Here is a 19,209-nt window from a genome sequence, read left to right as displayed (position 1 = left end):
CAGTGGAACTACAAGCATCAGCAATCCCTGCGTCTGCATTTGGCTCCACACCTATCTACAACCACAGTGTGCTTCAGCCTCAGCAGTTGAGACTCTCTCCAGGTGCATTCCATCACCTCACCTGTGAAGCAGCTTGCTAGCTGCCTGTGCTTGACGAACTGCACTGCTAACATCTCCCTGAGTCTCCTGCATCTGCTACCAGGTTGCTATACATTTATTTCCATCTCTGCTGGCTCCACGTTTTAAACCACTCCGGTTCTCACACCAGTGAACTTATTCATCATACTGTCATATTACCATTCCACCCATAGACTCTCAGCTTCCAAGCTGCATCATTTCCATTGCATACGTTTATTGTTTATTTCTGCACGTTATTCTGCTGCCTTATTGTTTGAACTTTTATGTTAATAAAACACCATTGCGCAGATGCGCAGAAACCCAATCCAGCCTCCTCACTTCTTCCATCCTACCTCCACTGACCCACTAGCGCCCCCTCCGGGGACACAAGCAAAACCGAACCTGACAACTGCTCTCTATGCCCCATTACTGTTCACTACGCCCCCTAACAGCTCCTTATTCCCCTGACTGCTCCCTATGCTCCCTGACTGCTCCCTATGCCCCATGACTACTCCCTATGCCCCCTGACAGGTCCTTATTCCCCTGACTGCTCTCTATGCCCCCTGACTGCTCCCTATGCCCCCTGACTGCTTTCTATGCCCCTGGATGCTCTTTATGCCCCCTGACTTCCCCTATGCCCCCTGACTGCTCCCAATGCCTCATGACTGTTCCCTATTCCCTTTATGCCCCTGACTGCTCCCTATGCTCCTTGACTGTCCTTTATGCCCCTAGACTGGCTCTATGCCCCCCTGACTACTGCCTATGCCCCCTGATTGCTCCCTATGAACCTGGCATACCCCTGACTGCTCCTTATGCCCCTTGAATGCTACCTATGCCCCCTGACTGCTCCCTATGCTCCTTGACTGTCCTTTATGCAACTAGACTGGCTCTATGCCCCCCTGACTACTGCCTATGCCCCCTGATTGCTCCCTATGAACCTGGCATACCCCTGACTGCTCCTTATGCCCCTTGAATGCTACCTATGCCCCCTGACTGCTCCCTATGTTCTTGAAACACTGGCTTCTGAGTGCACCTTATGCCCTCTGACTGATCCCTATGTCTGTGACCGATCCCTATGCCCCTGACACACCTTTGACTGCTCCGTATATCTCTGAGGCACTGGCCTCTGACTGCACCAGATGTCCCCTTTTTCCTGCACCTCAGACCTAGCAGGAAAATTGCCTGACAGCCTCTCCCTCACTGCCTGTCATCCTCTCTGTAGCGTCATCCACTGCCTCTCCCAGTATCCCACTCCCTGTGCTACCCAATGCCACTCTGTCGCCGACTATCTATTCATGTCACCTCTCTCTTGCTTGTCAGCCTCTTCCTGTCATTTAATGCCTCTTCCCATCATCCTCTACATCATCCACAGCCTCCCCCTGGTGTTATACACTGCATCCCCTTATCATACATTCCCTGGTATCCCCCACTGCCTCTCCCTGGCATCACCGACTGCTTCTCCATCTCCCACTATCTCTCCCTGTCAGTTCTCCCTGTCATCTACTGCCTCACCCCGTCATCCTCTACATCACCCACTGTCTCTCCCTTGGGTCAGCCACTGTATCGTGGTGAGAGCATGATAAAAATGAGGGCACTGGGGGAAGGGGGACATGGCTCATGTGAGGGGGGGGGGAGAAGGACATGGCTCACATGGGGGACGGGGTGGACATTGCTAAAACACACTGGGGAAAGGAGGATATAGCTCACACAGGGGAAGGGTGGAAATAACTTGCAAAAGGGGTAAGGAGGACATGGCTCACACAGGAGTAGGGTCAGCATATCTCACACATGTGAAGGGGGATGTGGCTCACTAAAGAGGGAAGGGGTGATATCACTCACACAGGGCAAGGGGGGAACATGGCTCACACAGGGGGAAGGGGGACATGGCTCACACACGGACCAGGGAAAGGTGTTATATGGCTCTCACAGGGGGAAGGAATGGGACATGGCTCACACAGGGGCCAAGGGAGGGAGGACAACACATGGGCCCCTAGTTATAATAAAAGGGAGAGACCCGCCAAGCAGTCATGTGAGGGACGCCACAGCCTCAGACATATAGTAATTGAGTTTGTATGTCTTCATTTTCCTATCAGTGCCGATGTGTGTTTTATTTTTCCTATCGGCGCCATTGTGTTTATTATTTTCTTAATAATGTGTTTTATTATTTTGCTGTAGTGACCTTTTTTCCCCCATTATTTTCACTGTGGTGACCTGTTTATTTTTGTTCGCTGTTGTGGCCTATGTGCTGTATTATTTTCCTGAGGTGGCCTATGTTCTGTATTATTTTTCTATCAGTGCCAATGTGTTTTATTATTTTCCTACAGGGGCTTATGTGCTTTTTGTGGTGGCCTATGTGCTTTATTTTATATCAGTGCCAATGTGTATGGTTTTTTCCCTATCTGTGCCAATGTGTGTGTCTGTGTTTTTTTTAACTACAATGGGTTCGGGAATGTAGTGTAGGGTACAATGGGGTCGGTAATGTAGTGTAGGATACAGAGGGGTCAATCATTTAGTGTAGGGTATAAATGGGTCAATAGTTTAGGGTATAGAGGTGTCAGTGATTTAATGTAAGGTATAGAGGGGTCGGTGATGTGATGGCGGATATAAAAGAGTCAGTTAAAATACTATTTTTTTGAGGGGGGCACAGCATTTTATCTTGCCTCCGGGCAACTGGGATGAAGTTACGCCACTGGACATAAGGATATCCTACAAAGAAATAAGGATCAAATAAGTTTTGAGATAAAAATATGGTTAAAAAAAGGGCAGACTAGATGGGCCAAGTGGTTCTTATCTGCCATCAAATTCTATGTTTCTATGTTTCTATGTAACTTATTTTGTTTTACTGCACCTACAGTATGTTTCTAGGTTCTAGTTTGTATCAGTGCAGCAGCCTGGTCTTAAATGCCCGATGAACAGTTACTTACTATTTGTTGACCAGTGGCGGATTTTACCTATGGGCTGCAGCTTGGGTGTCTTAAGCGAGGAGGGGGCCTGTGGGTGGGTCCCCTCCTCTGCATGGCACCGTAGGCTCTGACATGTGCACTAGCCTACTGTGCATGCACAGGTCTCCGGAAACATGGCGCCTGCCATGATCTAGAGACAAAATTCAAAGTGCACATACACTGCAACCATTTTGGAAAGGATTTTTTGTGCAACGGTTGCAGTTGTAGTGCCTGACGCTGGATTCTGGAGAGGTGAGTACTAAAAAATGGGTGCAATGTGTGCGGTGTGGGCTCCCCCTGGACCCAGGGGCCCATGTGCACCGCATACAGAGCACCATTGATAGAACTGCCTATGGGCTGCAGGACTGCAGCCCCCCAGGTAAAATCCACCATCTCAGCTCAGAGTGAGTGAAACCAGATGCAGTCATTGAGTCTGCACTGGCTGCTCTGTGACTGGCAGTGACTTCCTATTGCAAGTCCTACCTGCCAGTCAGGGACACTACAGGCAGTCCCACTGGGAGGTGTTTCTTCCCTCTGGAACTGCCAGACCGGGCTGACACTCTCTGCCTTTCGGGCATCCTAGCTGACTTCTGCCCCCCCCCCCCCCCCCCTTCACGGCGCCTATTAATTAAAGAGACTGAGCAAAAAGAAGGTGTGGTCTAAAAAAGTGTTTGAGCCATGGTAGGAATTGAACCCACGACCTCAGTGCTGTGAGGCAGTAATGCTAACAATAACACCATCCGTACTGCCCCACATCATGTTATGATGCACATTAGTGCCCCTTATACACAATGCCCATAGTAGTAGTGTCACTAATACAAATAATGCCCACAGCAGTAGTGCCCCTTATACAATGCCCACAGCAGTAGTCCCCCTTATTCAATGCCCTACCCATAGTAGTGGTGCCCCTTATGTCCCCAAGAGTAATGCCCCTTATGCAATGCCCCCATTAGTAGTGCCCCAAGTAGTAATGCCCCCTGTAGTAGTGCCCTTGGTGGAAATGCCCCCTGTAGTATTGCCCTCAGTAGTAATGCTCCCTTTAGTAGTGCCCCCAGTTATAACATCCCCATTTGAAGTACCCCAAATAGTAGTGCCCCCCTGTAGTAATGCCTCAATTAGTAGTGCCCCCAGTAGTACTGTCCCAAGTGGAAATGCTCCCTTTAGTATTACCCCCGTTGTAGTTCCCACCGTGGTAGTGCCCCTTACGCACACAAATAACAAACAAAACACAATACTTACCTTAAGCCCCGCTTCTGTGTCCATCCACTGTCGTCCATCTGGCCGCCCACTCCTCAGAACAACATAATAATTAATACTTACTTTTCCCGCTCCTGATTCCCGACCGCTGCTGACCTCCGCCGCGCTGCTCCTCGAAACTATGGGAGAGACGTCATGACGTCTCTCCCATAGCACAGCATAGACACTAGAGGTCAATTATGACCCCTAGCGTCTATGTGCCAGTCCCACAATGCTGTGCGCTGCGCGATGACACCATTGCGCACCGCACAGCAAAGGTCCTCTACACGAAGGGAAACTAGACGGGTAGTGTCTACCCGTCTAGTTTCCTTCACAGAACCGCACATCACCGGGGGGCACTGACCAACAGTAGCGGATCTTGCCATGGCGCAGCGCCCTCCGGAAGGTGGCGTCCCGGGGAAAAAATCCTGTGTGCCCGTAGCAGGATCCGCTACTGGCCATGAATCCTAACAAATTTCCGCTCCCATAGTTCTCTATGGGGGACGTGATATTGGAGCTGTTTACATCCTTCTAGCATAGATTTTTGGAATTTGGTTCCTATAGCTAACATCTTTATGTTAGCCAATAAAGCGTATAGGCTACCTTTTTCGCATATTTTTTAGCCAGTGAGAGAATCTTTGTAGCAGTCTCCACTGCAAACCTATACAGATGTATCCTCATACATAATTGCTACAGTCATGCCAAACAATCCCTCTTAGCAGAACAGGTTCCATGAGATTTGGCTAGTGTCGGGCTTCTTTTTTGCATTTTTTTTGTCGAAAATGCTTCTTACTTGCAACTCGATGGTGCTAATATGTATCGGGACACTGTGCTGACCAATTTGATATATATATATATAACTGTGTGCTTCTCTGAATCTGTATACGAAGTGCTACAATGTACAGTAGCAACCGCAGCTTTTCTCTGACGTCCTAGTGGATGCTGGGAACTCCGTAAGGACCATGGGGAATAGCGGCTCCGCAGGAGACTGGGCACAACTAAAAGAAAGCTTTTAGACTACCTGATGTGCACTGGCTCCTCCCACTATGACCCTCCTCCAAGCCTCAGTTAGATATTTGTGCCCGGCCGAGCTGGATGCACACTAGGGGCTCTCCTGAGCTCCTAGAAAGAAAGTATATTTTAGGTTTTTTATTTTACAGTGAGACCTGCTGGCAACAGGCTCACTGCAACGAGGGACTAAGGGGAGAAGAAGTGAACCTACCTGCTTGCAGCTAGCTTGGGCTTCTTAGGCTACTGGACACCATTAGCTCCAGAGGGATCGACCGCAGGACCCGTCCTTGGTGTTCGTTCCCGTAGCCGTGCCGCCGTCCCCCTTACAGAGCCAGAAGCAAGAACAGGTCCGGAAAATCGGCGGCAGAAGACTTCAGTCTTCACCAAGGTAGCGCACAGCACTGCAGCTGTGCGCCATTGCTCCTCATGTACACCTCACACTCCGGTCACTGATGGGTGCAGGGCATACTTGCCTACCTGACCCTCTCCATGAGGGAGAAAATGCTCTGTTCCTGGACTTTCCTGGTAATGTATGATTGCCATCACATGTGGTGAGCTAGTTAATTGATAAGAAAGGTGTTTCACCACAGGTGATGGCAATCATACATTACAGGAAAGTCCAGGAACAGAGCATTTTCTCCCTCATGGAGAGGGTCAGGTAGGCAAGTATGGTGCAGGGCGCTGGGGGGTGCGCCCTGAGCAGCAATAATAAGACCTTGGCTGGCAAAATAATCACAATATATAGTCCCAGAGGCTATATATGTGATAAATACCCCTACCAGAATCCATAAAAAAGCGGGAGAAAAGTCCACGAAAAAGGGGCGGAGCTATCTCCCTCTGCACACTGGCGTCATTTTCTCTTCACAGTGCAGCTGGAAGACAGCTCCCCAGGCTCTCCCCTGTAGTTTTCAGGCTCAAAGGGTTAAAAAGAGAGGGGGGGCACTAAATTTAGGCGCAATATTGTATATACAAGCAGCTATTGGGGAAAATTCACTCAGTTATAGTGTTAATCCCCACATTATATAGCGCTCTGGTGTGTGCTGGCATACTCTCTCTCTGTCTCCCCAAAGGGCTTTGTGGGGTTCTGTCCTCAGTCAGAGCATTCCCTGTGTGTGTGCGGTGTGTCGGTACGGCTGTGTCGACATGTTTGATGAGGAGGCTTATGTGGTGACGGAGCAGATGCCGATAAATGCGATGTCGCCCCCTGTGGGGCCGACACCAGAGTGGATGGATAGGTGGAAGGTATTAACCGACAGTGTCAACTCCTTACATAAAAGGCTGGATGACGTAACAGCTGTGGGACAGCCGGCTTCTCAGCCCGCGCCTGCCCAGGCGTCTCAAAGGCCATCAGGGGCACAAAAACGCCCGCTCCCTCAGATGGCAGACACAGATGTCGACACGGAGTCTGACTCCAGTGTCGACAAGGTTGAGACATATACACAATCCACTAGGAACATCCGTGACTTGATCCCGGCAATAAAAAAAATGTGTTACACATTTCTGACATTAACCCAAGTACCTCTAAAAAAGGGTTTTATGTTTGGGGAGAAAAAGCAGGCAGTGTTTTGTTCCCCCATCAGATGAGTGAATGAAGTGTGTGAAAAAGCGTGGGTTCCCCCGATAAGAAACTGGTAATTTCTAAAAAGTTACTGATGGCGTACCCTTTCCCACCAGAGGATAAGTTACGCTGGGAGATATCCCCTAGGGTGGATAAGGCGCTCACATGGTTGTCAAAAAAGGTGGCACTGCCGTCTTAGGATACGGCCACTTTGAAGGTACCTGTTGATAAAAAGCAGGAGGCTATCCTGAAGTCTGTATTTACACACTCAGGTACTAGACTGAGACCTGCAGATAGTGCTGCTGCAGCGTGGTCGGTGACCCTGTCAAACAGGGATACTAGTTTGCTAACATAAGAACATATTAAAGACGTCGTCTTATATATGAGGGATGCACAGAGGGATATTTTGCCGGCTGGCATCCAAAATTAATGTAATGTCCATTCTGTCAGGAGGGTATTAGAGACCCGTCACTGGACAGGTGATGCTTACTTTAAAATAGAGATTCTGCCTTATAAGGGTGAGGAATTATTTGGGGATGGTCTCTGGGACCTCGTATCCACAGCAACAGCTGGGAAGAAATTTTTTTACCTCAGGTTTCCTCACAGACTAAGAAAGCACTGTATTATCAGGTACAGTCCTTTCGGCTTCAGAAAAGCAAGCGGGTCAAAGGCGCTTCCTTTCTGCACAGAGACAAGGGAAGAGGGAAAAAGCTGCACCAGTCAGCCAGTTCCCAGAATCAAAATTCTTCCCCCGCTTCCTCTGAGTCCACCGCATGACGCGGGGGCTCCACAGGCGTAGCCAGGTACGGTGGGGGGCCGCCTCAAAAATGTCAGCAATCAGTGGGCTTGCTCAAAGGTGGATCCCTGGTTCCTTCAAGTAGTATCTCAGGGGTACAAGCTGGAATTCGAGGCGTCTCCCCCCCGCCCTTTCCTCAAATCTGCCTTGCCGACAACTCCCTCAGGCAGGGAGGCTGTGCTAGAGGCAATTCACAAGCTGTATTCCCAGCAGGTGATAGTCAAGGTGCCCCTACTTCAACAAGGACGGGGTTACTATTCCACACTGTTTGTGGTACCGAAACCGGACGGTTCGGTGAGACCCATTTTAAATTTGAAATCCTTGAACACATACATAAAAAAATTCAAGTTCAAGATGGAATCGCTCAGGGCGGTTATTGCAAGCCTGGACGAGGGGGATTACATGGTATCCCTGGACATCAAGGATGCTTACCTGCATGTCCCCATTTACCATCCTCACCAGGAGTACCTCAGATTTGTGGTACAGGATTGCCATTACCAAGTCCAGACACTGCCGTTTGGACTGTCCACGGCACCGAGGGTGTTTACCAAGGTAATGGCAGAAATGATGATACTCCTTCGAAAAAAGGGAGTTTTAATTATCCCGTACTTGGACGATCTCCTTATAAAGGCGAGGTCCAAGGAGCAGTTGCTGGTCGGAGTAGCACTATCTCGGGAAGTGCTACAACAGCACGGATGGATTCTAAACATTCCAAAGTCACAGCTGGTTCCTACCACACACCTACTGTTCCTGGGGATGGTTCTGGACACAGAACAGAAAAAAGTTTTTCTCCCGCAGGAGAAAGCCAAAAAACTGTCATCTCTAGTCAGAGACCTCCTGAAACCAAGACAGGTATCGGTGCATCACTGCACACGAGTCCTGGGAAAAATGGTAGCTTCCTACGAAGCAATTCCATTCGGCAGGTTCCATGCAAGAACCTTTCAGTGGGACCTCTTGGACAAGTGGTCGGGATCGCATCTTCAGATGCATCTGCTGAAAACCCTGTCTCCAAGGACCAGGGTATCTCTGTGGTGGCTGCAGAGTGCTCATCTTCAAGAGGGTCGCAGATTCGGCATACAGGACTGGGTCCTGGTGACCACAGATGCCAGCCTTCAAGGCTGGGGGGCAGTCACACAGGGAAGAAATTTCCAAGGACTTTGGTCAAGTCAGGAGTCGTCGCTACACATAAATATTCTGGAACTGAGGGCCATTTACAATGCCCTAAGTCAGGCAAGGCCCCTGCTTCAAGACCAGCCGGTACTGATCCAATCAGACAACATCACGGCAGTCGCCCATGTAAACCGACAGGGCGGCACAAGAAGCAGGATGGCAATGGCAGAAGCCACAAGGATTCTCCGATGGGCGGAAAATCACGTCTTAGCACTGTCAGCAGTGTTCATTCCGGGAGTGGACAACTGGGAAGCAGACTTCCTCAGCAGACACGACCTACAACCGGGAGAGTGGGGACTTCATCCAGAAGTCTTCCAACTGATGGTAAACCGTTGGGAAAGGCCACAGGTGGACATGATGGCGTCCCGCTTAAACAAAAAGCTAGAGAGATATTGCGCCAGGTCAAGGGACCGTCAGGCAATAGCTGTGGACGCTCTAGTGACACCGTAGGTGTACCAGTCGGTTTATGTGTTCCCTCCTCTGCCTCTCATACCAAAGGTACTGAGAATAATAAGAAGACGAGGAGTAAGAACGATACTCGTGGTTCCGGATTGGCCAAGAAGAGCTTGGTACCCAGAACTTCAAGAAATGATATCAGAGGACCCATGGCCTCTACCGCTCAGACAGGATCTGCTACAGCAGGGGCCCTGTCTGTTCCAAGACTTACCGCAGCTGCGTTTGACGGCATGGCGGTTGAACACCAGATCCTAAAGGAAAAGGGCATTCCGGAGGAAGTCATTCCTACGCTGATTAAAGCCAGGAAAGAAGTAACCGCAAATCATTATCACCGTATTTGGCGAAAATATGTTGTGTGGTGTGAGGCCAGGAAGGCCCCAACAGAGGAATTTCAGCTAGGTCGATTTCTGCACTTCCTACAGTCAGGAGTGACTATGGGCCTAAAATTGGGTTCAATTAAGGTCCAGATTTCGGCTCTGTCGATTTTCTTTCAGAAAGAACTGGCTTCACTGCCTGAAGTTCAGACTTTTGTAAAGGGAGTGCTGCACACTCGGCCCCCTTTTGTGCCTCCAGTGGCACCTTGGGATCTCAACGTGGTGTTGAGTTTCCTAAAATCACATTGGTTTGAACCACTTAAAACCATGGATCTGAAATATCTCACGTGGAAAGTGGTCATGTTATAGGCCTTGGCTTCGGCCAGGCGTGTGTCAGAATTGGCGGCTTTGTCATGTAAAAGCCCTTATCTGATTTTCCATATGGATAGAGCAGAATTGAGGACTCGTCCCCAGTTACTCCCTAAGGTGGTATCAGCTTTTCACTTGAACCAACCTATTGTAGTGCCTGCGGCTACTAGGGACTTGGAGTATTCCTAGTTAGTGGACGTAGTCAGGGCCTTGAAAATTTATGTTTCCAGGACGGCTGGAGTCAGGAAAACTGACTCGCTTTTTATCCTGTATGCACCCAACAAACTGGGTGCTCCTGCTTCTAAGCAGACTATTGCTCGCTGGATTTGTAGCACAATTCAGCTGGTGCATTCTGCGGCTGGACTGCCGCATCCTAAATCAGTAAAAGCCCATTCCACGAGGAAAGTGGACTCATCTTGGGCGGCTGCCCGAGGGGTCTCGGCTTTACAACTTTGCCGAGCTGCTACTTGGTCAGGGTCAAACACGTTTGCTAAATTCTACAAATTTGATACCCTGGCTGAGGAGGACCTTGAGTTCTCTCATTCGGTGCTGCAGAGTCATCCGCACTCTCCCGCCCGTTTGGGAGCTTTGGTATAATCCCCATGGTCCTTACGGAGTTCCCAGCATCCACTAGGACGTCAGAGAAAATAAGATTTTACTCACCTGTAAATCTATTTCTCGTAGTGCGTAGTGGATGCTGGGCGCCCATCCCACGTGCGGATTGTCTGCAATACTTGTATATAGTTATTGCCTAACTAAAGGGTTATTGTTGTGAGCCATCTGTTGAGAGGCTCAGTTTATAGTTCATACTGTTAACTGGGTATAGTATCACGAGTTATACGGAGTGATTGGTGTGGCTGGTATGAGTCTTACCCGGGATTCAAAATCCTTCTTTATTGTGTCAGCTCTTCCGGGCACAGCATCCTAACTGAGGCTTGGAGGAGGGTCATAGTGGGAGGAGCCAGTGCACACCAGGTAGTCTAAAAGCTTTCTTTTAGTTGTGCCCAGTCTCCTGCGGAGCCGCTATTCCCCATGGTCCTTACGGAGTTCCCAGCATCCACTTCGGACTACGAGAAATAGATTTACCGGTAAGTAAAATCTTATTATTTCCAATACAAGTTTCACTGTGCTCTGTATCCAGACTCAGTCATACACAGATATACAAGTGTCAAATATCAAATTGATCAGCACAGTCTCCTGGTGCATCCTAGTTGAGACAAAGACACATTTTCGGCAACAAAAAACCAAAACAAAGCCCACCGCTAGCAGAGCATCTCAAAACAAATCACTCAAAAAACATCTCAAATCAAAGGCCACTCACTCCAGGCATCTCACGCTGAGTGGTGATGATGGTCTTTGTGGTCTGTGTGCAGCAATCTCATGTTGTGGACTCTACATATGTTCTGGTGCCACTTGGCTCCAGGAAGTCATTGTGGTGCAAGTGTATCAACAGGGGATTGTATGTGTTTATATGTTGGATAAATATTTTATCTGACGGGCAAATTGGAGAAATACTTTAATAAATGGTATCAGAGTGGACTTGTTTGACGGTAATTAACTCAAAATGTTACAGAAATTTGCAATTCAATCGGCATCAGCAGTTGTTTGTTCAGAATGCGGTTACATTGCCTGCTGTCGGGATTCCGGCGGTCAGGTTACTGACGCCGGAATCCTGACCACTGACAATGCCTACAGTCGGAATCCTGGCTAATAGGGGCTAATCCCCCTCGTGGGTATCCACGACACCCATAGAGTGGGAATAGAAACTGTGGCAAGCGCAGTGAACCACCGAACCCGCAAGGGGCTTCGTTGTGCTTTCTCACCTGCCGGCATTCTGACGGCGGGATACCGTCCATCGGCATACCATACTCAACACATTTGTTCTTTCTGTTACTTCAGCTGTTAGGAGCTCCACAATCTCTGAGGTCTCACATACTTATTATTAGTGATGTGCACCGGACATTTTTCGGGTTTTGTGTTTTGGTTTTGGATTCGGTTCTGCGGACGTGTTTTGGATTCGGACGCGTTTTGGCAAAACCTCCCTGAAATTTTTTTGTCGGATTCGGGTGTATTTTGGATTCCGGAGTTTTTTTTACAAAAAACCCTCAAAAACAGCTTAAATCATAGAATTTGGGGGTAATTTTGATCCCATAGTATTATTAACCCCAATAACCATAATTTCCACTCATTTCCAGTCTATTCTGAACACCTCACACCTCACAATATTATTTTTAGTCCTAAAATTTGCACCGAGGTTGCTGGATGACTAAACTAAGCAACCCAAGTGGGTGGCACAAACACCTGGCCCATTTAGGAGTGGCACTGCAGTGTCAGACAGGATGGCACTTAAAAAAATAGTCCCCAAACAGCACATGATGCAAAGAAAAAAAGAGGTGCACCAAGGTCGCTGTGTGACTAAGCTAAGCGACCCAAGTGGCCGACACAAACACCTGGCCCATCTAGGAGTGGCACTGCAGTGTCAGACAGGATGGCAGATTTAAAAAATAGTCCCCAAACAGCACATGATGCAAAGAAAAAAAGAGGTGCAATGAGGTAGCTGTGTGACTAAGCTAAGCGACCCAAGTGGCCGACACAAACACCTGGCCCATCTAGGAGTGGCACTGCAGTGTCAGACAGGATGGCACTTCAAAAAATAGTCCTCAAACAGCACATGATGCAAAGAAAAAAAGAGGTGCAATGAGGTAGCTGTGTGGCTAAGCTAAGCAACCCAAGTGGCCGACACAAACACCTGGCCCATCTAGGAGTGGCACTGCAGTTTTCTAACGAGAAGCTGAGTGCTTCCATCCTCATGTGAATCTGAACCACTAGCCATGAACATAGGCCAGGGCCTCAGCCGTTCCTTGCCACTCCGTGTCGTAAATGGCATATTGGCAAGTTTACGCTTCTCATCAGTCGCATTTAAATTAGATTTTTGGGTCATTTTACTGAACTTTTGTTTTTTGTATTTTACATGCTCTCTACTATGACATTGGGCATCGGCCTTGGCAGACGACGTTGATGGCATTTCAACGTCTCGGCCATGACTAGTGGCAGCAGCTTCAGCACGAGGTGGAAGTGGACCTTGATCTTTCCTTATTTTACCCTCTACATTTTTGTTCTCCATTTTTTAATGTGTGGAATTATATGCCAGTAATATATCAATAGCAATGGCCTACTGTACCGTACTGCTATATATTAAAATTCTGCACTGTCCTCCTACTACTGCGCACAACAACTAAAATTCACCACAGGTATGGATGAATAGTATACTTGACGACACAGAGGTAGGTAGAGCAGTGGACTACTGTACCGTACTGATATAATACTGGTGGTCACTGGTCAGCAAAATTCTGCACTGTTCTCCTACTATATACTACAATGCAGCACAGATATGGAACATTTTTCAGGCAGAGAACGTAGATATTTTCAGCACACTGAGCACAGATATTTGCAAGCACACTAAGCACAGATATTTGCAGCACACTGAACACAACTGAGAGAACTCTGCACACGTCCTCCCCCTATCATCTCCAATGCACGAGTGAAAATGGCGGCGACGCGCGGCTCCTTATATAGAATACGAATCTCACGAGAATCTGACAGCGGGATGATGACGTTCGGGCGCACTCGGGTTAACTGAGCAAGGCGGGAGGATCCGAGTCTGCCTCGGACCCGTGTAAAATGGGTGAAGTTTGGGGGGGTTCGGATTCCGAGGAACCAAACCCGCTCATCTCTACTTATTATGGGTATTTGTCCTCACAGCTCTCCCTTCTCAGGATATATTGTAGATCCAAAATGTTTGCCCTTTAGGCAACCAACCTCGCTGCTGCTGTTGCTCATGTCATTAAGCCGTCCATTGATTTTATTAACGGCCTCGCCGTCCACCCCCTACCCCCTTTTCTCCCCAATAAACACTCGGACAACTGAATTGCGATTTAAAAGGTCACAGCCAAATTTATTGATCGAATTAGAATTGGTACTCTATAAGTGGGTGGCGAGAAAGCAGTGCGTACCCCCGGCTACAGCCTCCATATTAATTTCTCCTAAATTAAACAACGGGGCGGAACCTAAGTCCCGCCCTTGCGCAAGTTAGCTGAGCGGTACCACTTCCCACCATTGGCATAGCACCGGCCCACCCTTAAGATGACGACCGTGTCGGCCCTTGAGGCCACGACAAACTCGCCGAGTATCTGGGGGAAGTGCCGGCCAACCGACGTTGCGCTACTACAGACTGCCGAGGAGCACTGCTTGCCGCCATAGCCTGGTTCCTAGAACCCAGGCCCGCCACCCGCTGCTACCTCCTGCCTCCCACTAACGCTTTCTGCTATGTCGCCCAAGAATAAAGCTAAACCTTTCTCTGTCAGGTGTACCCCGTCTTGCCTGAACAGTCCTTCCTCTCCGAACCTCAACAACGGGTGCCTGGCGATTATATCGCCTTCTCCCGTTAAGAGCCGGGCTACCGCCTTGTTCACCTTTCTTCTGACCCTTTCTAACCCCGGGCCCCCCTGTGCCCTTGGGACTATATCGGACCATGTGATCCCTGTATTGGGCCACCGGCCCTTCAGCCATTGTATGTCAGCTTGTATTGCCGTAATCAGCTCGCTCCCCTTGCTTTTTCCTAGATCGTTGCCCCCTAGGTGTATTACGACCCTCCCTGGTATCCCCTGTGCCCTCTCGTTCCTTAGCAGTGTGTCCCGTAGGCCGTTCCACCTCAAACCCCTGATGCCTATCCATTCCACCTCTGCCCCCCACTTTTGTGCTAAGCTCCCTGCTGATTTGTGTCTGCTGGCCCAGTAAATATACGAGTGGCCGACCATCCAGACTCTCTCGTCCTTTTTCCCTCCTGAAAAGTAGAATTACACATATCCGTTACCCCCTGCTGTATGCGGACCTATGGTGCGAACTTTCGCGCGACCCATATGAAGGTGAAAACCACAAAACCTCTTTTTGTTTGAGGGCAAAATTGGAAAAAGTCCTTCATTCCCCCATTTTATGGCGGGCAGCTTAAGGCCTTGGGTTTCGCGAAAGACGCCGCGCTGCCTTCTAGTCTTGCTTTTCCGCGCGTAGGTATACCTTGTACGCTCCTGATTTCCACCTGCCTAGCTTTTTTATCTCGCTTGCCGGCAACCCCTCGGCCTCCGCACAAGTTGCCGCTCCTATCCTAAAGGAATGGGTACCGTACTGCCCCACGGGCAGCTGTAAGGCCCTCAGGCCTTTCCTGAATATGCTTTGGAACTGAAATTTAGTCAGGGGGGATCCGCTATCATGCACTAGCCACTGCGGCCAGGGCCCTTGCGGGCGTTTCCGCTCGTAATCGCTTGCTAGTGTCACTGCGCATGTGCTTTCCTCTTCCTGCCTGCCTATCGCTACCCAGCGCCCCCGGCCTAACTGATCTGTTTTTGACTTGTGTATCTTGCAGAGCACCCTATCTTTTTCCACCGCTACGTTGCCTGACAGTAGGCCCGAATCTTTTGAACTCTTGGAGCTTGCTACCAGCTCCCCTACCCTGAAAGCTCCGAAGAAGGCGAGGGAAAAAGCCAGGCGGAATAGCCCTGTTTCGTACTCGTCCGCTGCGATGCGACTGACTACTTCTGTTAAGTTCTTAAGCATGGGGCGCCCTATGGGCCTGCGTGCGTCGCCTGGCTTTGCCTGCTCTCTTGCCCACCCTTTTAGGGCTTTTGCCAACAAAAATGACTTTGTAGGGTCCTCCTCCCCTCTAAGCTTAGAGACGTATGCTATCCCTGCCAGTGCTGCGGACATTGCTGCCTTCGATCTCCCCTTGCTATACCCCTGCCACACGTACTCCAACAGTTCCTCGCGAGCGTTCTTACCCTCCTCTCCTTTTCCTATCCTGAACGCCTGCCATTCGCTGACAGCCGCCTCGTACGTCCTCAGCGTCCGCGGTGCCACTGCCTTTCTTGCTAGCCTTGCTAGCCCGGCTTGATAATCTGCCAGATATAATCAGGACAGTGTAAACCCTCCGACCTGGCTTGTGGTGCGAGCGTCCTGAATCTACCCCACTGGAACCTGGAAAGCGCATCCGCAATCTCATTTTCCACCCCCGGGACGTAACGCGCTATGAAGTCTATGTTCTTTTGCAAGCAGCGCAGCACTAGGTGCCTCAGTAGCCTGAGCGCTTGTGGTGATTCCGCTTTTTGGTTGCTTATCGCTTGTACCACCCCTAAATTGTCGCACCAGAATACTATGCTTTTGTTTGCCAACCTGTCTGCCCATAACTCCACCGCCACTATTATCGGGAAGAGCTCCAGCAGCAACATAGTTTTTGTCCACCCGGCCTCTCGCCATGCCTCCGGCCAGGGCTGCGCACACCATTCCCCCCCCCAAGTAAGCCCCGAAGCCGACTGCCCCAGAGGCGTCGGTGTACAACTGTAGCCCTGTGCTGTGCACCGGCTCGGGCAGCCATATTCGGACCCCATTGAATTCCTTTAGGAATTCCAACCATATCCGCATGTCCCGCCTCAGCTCGCTTGATATGCGTATCTTATATCGCGCTTTCTTGACCCCGCAGGTCGCCTTCTCTAACCTGCGACAAAACACTTTGCCCATGGGAATGACCCTGCATGCAAAATTCAACAATCCTAACAGCGACTGCATCTGTTTAAGCGTGACTTTTTCCGCCCCTGCGCATTCTTGCAGCATGCCCTTCAGTTTTTCTATCTTCTCTACCGGTAGGCGGCACAGGCCAAGCTCCGTGTCGATCTCTATGCCTAGAAACGTTAGCCTCGGTGCGGGTCCCTCCGTCTTTTCTGCTGCTATCGGGACCCCTAGCTGACTGAAAAGCGCCTGCGTCGAAAATAATAGTTCCTTGCACTCCTTGCTGCCCTTAGGGCCCATTAGCAGGAAGTCGTCTAAGTAATGCGTTACCCCGCTCGCGCCTGTCCCTGCCCTTACGCACCATTCTAGGAATGAGCTGAACCGCTCGAAGAAAGCGCATGAGATAGAGCAACCCATTGGTAAGCATTTGTCTATGTAGTATTGCTCCCCTAGCTTAAAACCCATGTACTTGAAGGAATTTGGGTGGAGTGGTAGCAGGCGAAACGCGGACTCGATATCCACGTTCGCTAGCAACGCCCCTTCGCCGCATCCCTGTACCATAGCTAGCGCCTGCTCGAACGATTGGTATGATACGCTACAAGCCTGGGGGTCTAGGGCATCGTTTATTGATTCGCCCTCTGGAAAAGATAGGTGCTGTATCAACCGGAACTTCCCTGCCTCCTTCTTAGGGACGACCCCTAGCGGTGAAACGCACAGCCCTTCTAGGGGCGGCGAGGGGAATGGTCCAGCCATGCGCCCCAACTGAATTTCCCCGTCTATTTTGGCCCTGACCACCTCCGGGAAATCTCTTGCTGACTTTAAATTCCTCTTCGCTACTGCTGACACTGGCCTCTCTAGTGGCAACTTGAAACCCTCCGTGAACCCCTTTTCCAAAAAGGCCGCTTCCCCTCTTAGCGGGTAGCGGCCTAGCCACCGCTGTAGCGTTCAGTATTTATTGGGGAGGGTGCCTTGCTTATCCCACCCTTTACCTTGGGCGCGACTGCAGTCTTTGGCTGAATGATTTGCGTTGCAGCGCATGCATGTGTGCTTGTAACGGCAACCCGCTCCCTTGCTGCATGTGGCGGAATTAAACGCATAGCATTTTCCTTTTGCTGCGGTGCTACCGCCTGCTTTTGGCAGAAAGGGCTGCCTGCGTTCTGCCGCTTGCGCCGCCTGATTTGTGACTTCCAGCCAAACTTCTACGTCTTTCACACCAAAGCTAATGACCTTCAACCTTTCTTGCTTTTTTCTAAATTTCTCGTCATATTGCCTCCAAACCCATGCTCTGGCCGTCATGTACATGCTATGTATCATGTGCATGTAACGGAGGATGTTTAAGGCCTCGGCTGGCCTTGATTCAATGTAGCATGCTGCGAAAACATACATACCCTCCGTCCAATGCGCGTAATCTCTCCGCGCCTCCTCCTCCCTTGCGCCCGCTGCCTTAGCCGCATCTAGACTGCGCTTCGCTTCCTCCGTCATTGCGAAGACGTCCACGAACTTCCCCTTACGTATACCATCCCTTATCTTTGGCCTAATCCCCCTCAATATTGCTGTATTGGCGCAGTGCACCATGCTCTCTTGCGAATCTGGCCCCGCGTCCCCCTTCTTCCCCGCTTCCCTGCTGCGCTTCTTGCTACTCCTTTTGCGTTTAAAATATTTTCTGAACTGTCGCCGCCTTTCGGCGGAGCTAGATGAGTCGCTCGAGTCAGTGTATGATTCGCTGCTGCTAGAAAAAGACTTTTGCTCACCTGTTCCTGACGCCGCGGGTGTCTGATTGACCATCTCTGCCGCTCCGTTCTGTCCCTCGTCGCGCAGCGCGCCCGCCGCGATTTGATCCGTTGATGACCCGGTTGCCGGTTGTCTACCTTCTATGGGGGCTGGAACCTGTAAACTCACATAGGACATGTGTAACGTATCTGGTGGTTGCGCCTGCGGGTGCTCCGCCTGGTGCCACTGCTGCTGCCCTTCTAGCGGCTGGGGGGCCTGTGCCCCATGTTTTTGTCCGGGGTCCCCTGCCCTCGCTCTACCGCTGGCCCCTGCCTCCCTTGCTTGCCCCTGCTGCTGCTGCGGCCCGCTCTCTAAGGGGAGGAGTAAGCCGTACGGCTGGTGTGTGGTTACTCCTAGGTGGGCTCCTCCCGGGTGTGCGTGCTGGCTTGCTGCTGTGGGCTGCGCCGGGGTTGGGTACCATGGGGGTTGGGTACTGGTGGGCCAGTATCCCGCCCAGTGTGGGTAATGGGCCGGGGGAAGGTGCAGGCCTGCCTGCCACCAGGGGGGGGGAGCGCTGTGGGCTGTTGCCCCCACCCCAGCTGCTGCGTCACTGCGTATTGCTGTTGGCTGTACGCAGTTTGCCCCGCCTGCTCTTGCGGCGTGAGGGTGCCCCGGGACAGTATTGGGGGGTACGGGTGGGTTAATTGCAGCGCTGGGGGGGGGTGTGCACGGGCTCCGGCGGTGGGGTCTGTCCCGCCGGAGCCGCTATCTGTGTCTGCTGCCGCTGCTGGGCGCGTACCTGCGTGTGTGGGTACGCGCCGCTACTGTGCAGCGTCGCTGGGTGCGTGAGTGTGGGCTCCGGCGGTGGGGCCTGTCCCGCCGTAGCCGAGGTTTGTGGCTGCTGCTGCGGCTGGGCGGCGCCGAGCGTGACGCGATCGCTCGGCGCCGGAAGGAGGGGGGGTGCGGCCTGCGACT

At 50.7% G+C, this 19,209-nt stretch overlaps 1 protein-coding gene across 8 annotated transcripts in view; it reads left to right on the top strand.

Moving 5' to 3' along the window:
• LOC134933242 (lymphocyte cytosolic protein 2-like) overlaps positions 1–19,209 on the top strand; it is an 881,523-nt gene that overhangs the window by 788,763 nt on the left and 73,551 nt on the right. The gene's annotated exons all lie outside the window — the stretch shown is intronic.

This window comes from Pseudophryne corroboree, chromosome 6 (genome assembly GCF_028390025.1).
Source record: "Pseudophryne corroboree isolate aPseCor3 chromosome 6, aPseCor3.hap2, whole genome shotgun sequence".
NCBI lineage: Eukaryota > Metazoa > Chordata > Amphibia > Anura > Myobatrachidae > Pseudophryne > Pseudophryne corroboree.
Note: the sequence above shows the minus strand (reverse complement) of the source record. Positions and strands in the feature narration are given on the sequence as shown.